At 31.0% G+C, this 8,597-nt stretch overlaps 1 protein-coding gene across 1 annotated transcript in view; it reads left to right on the top strand.

Moving 5' to 3' along the window:
- Positions 1 to 8,597, top strand: part of LOC132733519 (transient receptor potential cation channel subfamily A member 1 homolog) — a 93,276-nt gene that overhangs the window by 19,026 nt on the left and 65,653 nt on the right. The gene's annotated exons all lie outside the window — the stretch shown is intronic.

The raw sequence follows: 8,597 nt of genomic DNA, 5'->3' as shown, positions 1-8,597 counted from the left end.
GACGAAATGTTGTACTTCTACGGGGCCAAGATTTTCCCAAAACCCTTTTTTCACTAAAGACCAAAAATAACTACGAAAAATTTAAATAGGGTTTTTCGTATTACGGAAAGGGATAAAATTGGGAAAACTTAAACATTTCTAACCCACTTAAAGTATTTCAACCCACAAAATACCACTTTTGGATTAAAGGAATTCAAAATTTATCCCACGGGCCTTTTTTCCTTTTTAACAACTTTTAATTTTCGGGGTGACCCACAATTTGACGACTGGAAAAACTACAAAAAAAGGCAATGACCACGACCCCAAAAAAACGAAAGTCACCCCTAACCTTTATTACGTAAAAAAGAATCTGTAATTTCTTGCCAATTTTTATTCTTATTTACCAATTTTTAGATGAAAAGGGAAGGGAAATTACATTGAAAAATGAATTTTTTTGCCCCGATAAAACATTTAGTAAATTCCCCCCCACTTTTCAATTTTTTTCAAACCCTTTTTTCCCTTAAAAATACGTAATTTTTTACTAATCAGAAAAAAGTATGATCCCCAAAATTGGGAAAAAATTGGGGTCTAAAACAATCAATTTAATCATGTAAAAGTCAAATTTTATTTTTAAAAAAGCTATTTTTAATATTTAAAATTTTTTTTTAGCAACCCCCTTAGGTAAAATTTTCCCCCTTTTAAAATTAGAACTAGAAAAATTTATAAAGCATCCCAAAAAATGACTTTTCTCTTTTTTTATTCCCCAGATTTATCCCTATTGTGAAAAGACTTTCGGGTTTTGGGGGGGTTTTAAAAGCAAAAACAATTAAGTGGACAGCTTAAAACAAACCGGGATTGCTTTTTCCTTTGGGCGACTTACGGGGTGGCCCCCAAAAACCCTTTAGGAGGTGAAATTTTAAAAACCCTTTTTTCCGCTAAATGACTCAAAAGAATTTTTTTCCGCTTTAAATTTGGATGAGATCAACAAAATGAAGGGATTTTTTTATTTAAAAATTAAAAATACAAAAATAAAGACCGGTCAGACAACACGGGTTTCACCGAGTGTTTGCGAAATTTACTCCAAAACAGGTGAAAAAAATTTATCACTTTTTGTGGGTTTAAAAATTTAAATGTTTTTACATTGGGGTTTTTTTTTTTTTCATCATTTTATAAGAATTTCAAAAATGTGTAGTTTATTGTGTTCGTGTGTAAAACCCCGGGGTTTTCCCTACTAATACCTCAGCAAGTTTTTCCCTTTTTTCTATTTAGATTAATTGGGTTGTTTCCCGAAAATTTTTATTCTTATGAAATTTAAAAATTGGGTCCGAAAAAAACAAAAACATAAATATGTATTTTTATTTTAAGACCCTGGCAGTGGATTCTAGGCACAGTGGCTATTTTCCTGGCATGGGTCGACCTGTTATCTTATGTAGAGAAATTCGACCGGCTTGGGATTTATGTTTCTATGCTGAAAAGAATCACAAAAACGTTTATACGTAACATATTTCCAATCGTTCTTATTTTTGTAATAGCTTTTACTTTAGCGTTCCTGTGTGCCCGCAAAAAGCAGGTTGGTTTTTTTTGTTTAATTTAATCATTATATAGATATGTGAATGAATTTTGAATTCTAGACAATAAGTTATAAGTAACGTATTGTTGCGAATTTGTGATTTGTCAGGTTACTTGAAATATAACAAAAAGAACGCAGAAAATATATAAAATTATTTACACAACTGATGGCGATATTTTTCTTGTCCATCAAATTATTGATAACAATGTTAAGGATGGAATACTGTTTAAGCCTAAGCGTGAAAGGTGTTCCCCCTTTTTCCCCTCATTAGTAGACTCAATTGAGTCTCTAACTTTGATCTACTTTCATAAAACCGAATTTGGAAATCGTTTTGATATCCATTGCTTTTTTAGAATCTGCCTCTTTGAAATTTACATTTACATATGTTTTAAACAGAGATACTTTGGGACTCGGCAAATGTTGTGGTGTTGATTTATTGTTGCAGGATGAATTTAAAAGTTTCTGGTTAGCGTTGCTGTCAACATCGGCAATGATGGCTGATGGTTTCGGATATGAGGACAACAGAGATTTTCACATGGTTGATAAAGTTGTTATCAGCCATTTGATTTCCAGCATCTTTTTGATTATAATGGCTATCATAATAATGAATTTAATGGTAAATATTGGATTTGTTTAGTTTAAAATACCTTGTTCAGAATATGTACATGTAGACAATTGACACAATGATTCAGTATGGAGTTGGACCGAGAACTGCATAAGTCCATGGCAGTCTTTTTCCTTATAAGAATTCCAAAATGCCCTTTTTAACCCAATTTTTTTTTTTAAACAACCAAAGTTCTCATACAAATTTTAAACGACAAAAAGGAATTTTTTATTCTTAAAAAAAACTTTTCTTTATCCCCATAAAGAAAATTTATTTGTGGATCGTAAAATCGTTTAATTTTTTTTTAGGGATGTAAAAAATGGAAAAAGTTTTTCATTTTATAATTTTTGTTGAAATATAACATTCGTTTTTAAAAGTAAAATTTCAGTATGGTTAATGTGAAACATAACATGAAAAATTTTCCAAAACATGTTTCCCGAATTTAAAAGGGCTTAAATTTATTTGCTTAGCAAAAAACCCAAAAAGTTTTTGGTTTAAAAGCTTTAAACAAAAGTTTATGATTTTGGGAAAAAACTATGTTCTTTAAAAATTAAAAATTTCTTTTACCAAATAAAGGGTTTTTAAAAGAAAAGGTTGGGCGTAGCTGTAAAATGTTTGGAAGAAGTTTACATGCAAAGCAATCGAATCCACTCCCCAAATTGCAGGGTTGTTTTTTTAAAAAATTTAAAGATGGCTCATTTCCCGCATTAGAAAAAAAAATATTTTTTTAAAAATTTTAAAAAAATGAAATTTGTTAAAAACAAAAATTTTTTTGTTCAAATTTTTTGAAAATTTCTTGGGAAGAAATTTCCCGTTTTAATTTTTAAAATACACATTTGCAAACCCCCAATTTTGTATAATGACTTTTTTTTTTTTTATTTTCAGACGGAAAGGAAGTAGGAACATTTACAAAGCCCTTTATTTTCCAAAAATTTTCTGATTATATCAGTGATTAATTTTTTTTATAGAAATTTAACAAAATTTTTGGGTTGGAACGTAAACTGCCAGGGTATTCTCAAAATTTTGGGGAGGGTTTTTGATTACAAAAAAGTTTGGTTTTATGGCTAAAGGGCAGATTCAAACCAGCAGCCAACAGAGAATATTAGCTGGACAATTTAAAAAACCCGAAAAAATACAAAACATGTAAAGTAACCCTTAACATATTCAATAAAATAAAATCATATTTTTTTTTTAAAAAAAATTAAAACAAAATTAAAAAAAAGCGTTTTAAAAGCCAATTTGGCAACTGAATTAAATGTTTTTTTTTATTTTTTAAGACCAAAAAAAGGTATTTCTTTCAGTTTTCCAATATAACAAATGTTAGACCCTTTTTAAAGTTTAGAAAAAAAATTGATTTTTGAGGCAAAAATGATTCCCCTTTAAAACTATCTTAATTTTGTTTCATATACGCCCAGATTTTTGTGATAAAAAACCAGAGTGAAAAATTTTTGGGCAGAACCCGGATGAATTGAAATTTTTAAATTTAAAGAAAATATGTGTAATCTCTGCGCTGAAGAAAGAAGAACATGAGCGTTTTCCCAAAAAATAGCAAATTTTGATAGATATATTGAAAAAAATCAAATATGAAAATTTTTAAGGGATCTGCTTAAACCCACAAAGAGTAATGAACTAATTTTATATATAAATTTCGGCCTTTCCCCGTTTTTATTATGAAAATTTTTCCATATAAGAAAAGGGGATGAAAAAATTTTTTAATAACATGTACAATCAAAAAGTTTTTTATAAATTTCCCAATAAAAAAGACAATCCCCGAAAATGGCCTTTAAAAGGGAAATCGGTTTGATCTCAGTTTTAATTAACTGTTTATGAAATTTAAAATTTTCGGAGTAAAATGGGTTTACCCAAAGGGCCAAAGGGTGAGAAAAGCGAATGTCACAAAAGAAGAGTTTCGGGTTAGCTTTGCCTTTCTATATTTAAATTTGCATTCTTTAAATCAGGTTTTGATTGAATGTTATCATTTTAAGCTGAATCGTATCTTGGTTGAGCTACACATTCCAGTATGCTATGTTTCTATTATAAGCATTTTAAATTCTGATGTCCTTTGTTGTAAATAATTATAAGCAACGAAACATAAGACTAATATTTTCAAAGTATGTATTTTCATTTATTGCATATATTTATTTAATTGTTCTAAAAAAAACTTTCCTTTTTTCCTTTTGGAATGTGTTGCTGCGTTCAGTAAGCAAGAGTTCACCTTTGTTCTTAGATTGTCTTTTATCAATCAGTATGTTAAAACATTGTACCTTCTATTACACACCAATGTTTCTTGCATTCAATAAAACATGTGGCATAAGTAGTCGGTTGATAACGGAGTAAAAATAAGGTCCACCGAAATTCAACAAAATATTCTGCGTAACAAAACAACAAATGGACACATTCAGTAATCAAGTCTGTACCATTGTTCGTTCTTATCTTATTGTTCATAAGATGTTTTTAAAATACAATAATTTTGATCAATATGTTTAATGCTACACATTCAAGGACCAATGCTGTACGCGTAGTTGAGAATAAAGATCAACAAGAAAAGGCGGCATTCCCCGAACGCAACATATTCTATCAAGTCTGCAATATCACATTGATAAATAAATTTACTAAGTTACTTATTTTCAACTACTTTGCTCTAATAAGTATTGATTTGTTTCAAGTATTTCCGTTTTTGCTTTGTATATCACATGTATTTAGTTCCTTATTTTTACGCATATGTGTATCTGTTTCTTTGTGATAATATGTTTTGTGTATATATTGACAGAATGTACAATTTATCAATATACTTATCCTTTTTGTATTTATCACGTGCTTCTGTTAAAAATTTCATGTCTGTATTTCATGCATTGTAAATGGTATATATGCAAACACATATTATGCTAATAAACTATATGTTATGTATATAAAATGTTTACAATTTAAAGTGAATTATTCAATAAAAGAAGACCTGTAATTGATACTGTCACGGTTTAGAACTGTTCACTATTTAGGGGAGAAGATGTGTAAGCGGCCGGATAGCTCAGTCGGTAGAGCCGCGGAACGGTATTCCGAGGTTCCCGGGTTCGAGTCCCGGTCAGGCTGCACATTTTTCTCACCCTGTTACATTTGGCGCCCAACGGGGGACCGTGACTATACAGAGCTCAGAGTTTAATTTACATTGCTCTGTAACTCTGTGAAATTCTAGTACGAATTTCAATACACTTAACAAAACTTATAACTGTGCAGTTTTTTAAATGTGAATAACCTTTTTGTTACTTGACATTTTTTACCCAAATTTTGGAATTCATCGTTTGAATGGTTTATTTTTACAATGCTACAGTCAGCAATTACGGCTATTTTTGTTGTGTGCGTTCATCCGTGACATGACATAAACAACAACGTGCACGTGAGGATGACAGGTTGGCGCTAAATGAAGTTATTATTGACCATCAAGGATTCTATAAAAATAAAGACATCCAAAAAACATAAATTTATTGCAGAATTTTTGCAATTGAAAGAAAAAAGGCCGTCTAGAAAAATTACGCAAGGGAATTTGCATTTCGGGCGCCCATTTTGAAAATAAATTTGCATAATATTTTCTCAAATAAACATATTGACTAAGATTTTACTTTAAAACTAAAAGAAACTTTCTTGGTACTTTCATATTAATGAAAATATCGTGTTTGCATTGCTTTTAGTACACTGGGTACAACGCGTTACGGAGATCGACAAAACCAGTCTTTACTAAAATTCAATAAAGCAAATATTAAAATCACAGTGACATAATGCCCTGGAATTCATTGTAGTATTATACCATATCGGTGATTCTATGTTTTATGTTTGTATTTTAGTGAAATCAAGAGATTTAGACCTTTTTGAACCCATTATAAACACGCATTTAACAGAAATGTGAAATTCGGTTTTCGCGCAATCTTGCACACATCGCTATTTCTCAGTAAATACGAATCGCCCTGACATAAAAATCGATACCCATCATTTCACATATCTGAACTATACTTGGTAAAAATTTCAGAGACCTATGTTTATTAGTATCTGAGAAAATTTGATTTTTATACATGCACAGTTATAAGATTTGTTAAGTGTATAGCAGGGGAGTATGTCACGGTTCAGAACTGTTCACTATTTATGGGACAAGATGTGTAAGCGGCCGGATAGCTCAGTCGGTAGAGCCGCGGAACGGTATTCCGAGGGTCCCGGATTCGAGTCCCGGTCAGACTGCATATTTTTCTCACCCTGTGACAATACCATAAATAATTAATATATGTAGATTATTTTCAGTAGTATAGATGGATAAAACATCTTTCAGTCTTGGTTCTCGTTTCTTAACCATTTAACGTTAAAGCCAGGGGTATAAGCAACAAGACGCCTAAACGAAAAACATGGTAGTTGAATTCATTATTTGGCGTTTAAGGTATTAGAATTATTCAAAGACTATTTGACCACAATATTGATGATTATGGTAACACAACTCGAATATACGTCGTGATGACCTTAAAACGAAGAAAATGACCGCGTTCACGTGTATATTTATATTGTGAAAACCAGGACAGCAACCTGTATTAATAAGTAAACATTTTTTGTTAATATCAAAACATAACCTGAATATCACATGAATAAAAAAATGTTTTAAGTAACTACTGTTTTTAAGACCTTTGCCGTTTTAGAACGAATCCATTTATCAATAAATAATTTAAGATGGTTCGTCGTTCTTTAATTTGTTTAATCAAAATTCATTATGCACATCGAGTGATTCAAAACATTTAATTATTAATTAACAAGATACTGGTAATTGTAAAAGGTTTTCATGGCTAAGTTTAGTTCATGTAAGCCAATAAAAAGTTTCAAAAGACATGTCGTAACACAAATCTTTGGTCAAAATGTTACCCTTTTAAGTATGGCGAAAAAGTGACAAATATGATAAAATAAATATAAAGGAAATTACAAATTTACAGATCATATTTGATTTTGTGCGTATAAAGGTAAAAAATGATTTCTACTTGAAATACAACTTCTTTTTCAAGTTAATTATAAAGAAGAATTGCTTTCCTGTAATTATTGCACATACAAACAATTTAACATCAACATTTGTTCAACCATTCCACACAAGAATTTCAAAAGACATACTTATGCAATCATTACTTCTCTACACAGAACAGAACAGAAGTTTTTTCAACAAAATTGACATGAACACGTATAGTTTGTTCATCGTCACATTTACAAATGAATTCTGTTCAATACATTTTCTACAAGCATACGGTATGGGGAGCAATTTTCTGAAAGTTTGGACTTGTTATTTAGACTGTTAAATTCTTACTCAAAACATTTATTGTTGAAGAAAAAGGAACGCCATAATCTTTTATTGGCAGAATAATGGAATAAAACTGACCATGGAGATTTCGATTAAGAATAGTTACAAGTTCAGCACTACCAGTTAGGTATCGAGAAACATGTGTTAAGGCATTGCCGACGTTCCATTAGTCATTACAAAACAGCAATTGCTAATGAAGATCTGCAATGTTTAGTTATGCCATTTTATCTATCTATCTATCTTAGGAAGTCTTTGCTTTGTGTATTTTGCAATTTTATCTATCTATCTATCTATCTATCTGTCTGTCTGTCTGTCTGTCTGTCTGTCTGTCTGCCTGCCTGCCTGCCTGCCTGCCTGTCTGTCTGTCTGTCTGTCTGTCTGTCTGTCTGTCTGTCTGTCTGTCTGTCTATCTATCTATCTATCTGTCAATTTACGAAGTCGCAAAATCGGCACGGGTGTGTGATAAACATGTATCAAGTTTCTTTAAAATATTTTCAGTACTTTTTGCGTTATCGCGTGGTCAAACTTTGTGGACGGACGAACTGGCAGATGGACGGACAGACGGACGGACAGACGGATGGAGGGTAAACCTTAAGTCCCCTCCGGCTAAACCGTTAGGGGACTTTTAATATATTTCTGAATCTTTTAGCAGAAAGTTAAATGTAAAACACTTTTTTGTCTTCTGCTAACATTCACATTTAAATCCTGGGTATCATCTTGGATCAATTTCATTCAATATTTCAATGTCCCATCCATGAAAGTTGAATATTTCACGAGTTTTTTTTTCTTTTGATCTTTTAGTTATCTCCTTATTAAAGTCCTGAGTCATTTTTTGAACACATTGTTTTACGAAATGTTAAGTCAGATTATTAAAGTTAAAACATTAATTTTGCACTATTAGTTCATTATTATAATTTTATAAGTAAAGTCAGGTATGAAAATAGTGATAAATATGGACCCTTTAAGAAGCAACATCGTGCTTGTCGAAAAAAAAAGATGAGAACAAAATGACTTACAAGATAATGTCTGGAGATGGCGGGAAACTTTCTATAATCAATCTGCAAGCAAGTCGTCAGACCAAACAAATAATGGTAGCAAAATTTCAGACTCTAATGCTGCTAATTGCAAGT

Source organism: Ruditapes philippinarum, unplaced genomic scaffold (assembly GCF_026571515.1).
Source record: "Ruditapes philippinarum isolate M1 unplaced genomic scaffold, ASM2657151v2 ctg5878_1_1_1_1, whole genome shotgun sequence".
NCBI lineage: Eukaryota > Metazoa > Mollusca > Bivalvia > Venerida > Veneridae > Ruditapes > Ruditapes philippinarum.
This window is presented reverse-complemented; position numbering and strand designations above follow the sequence as displayed.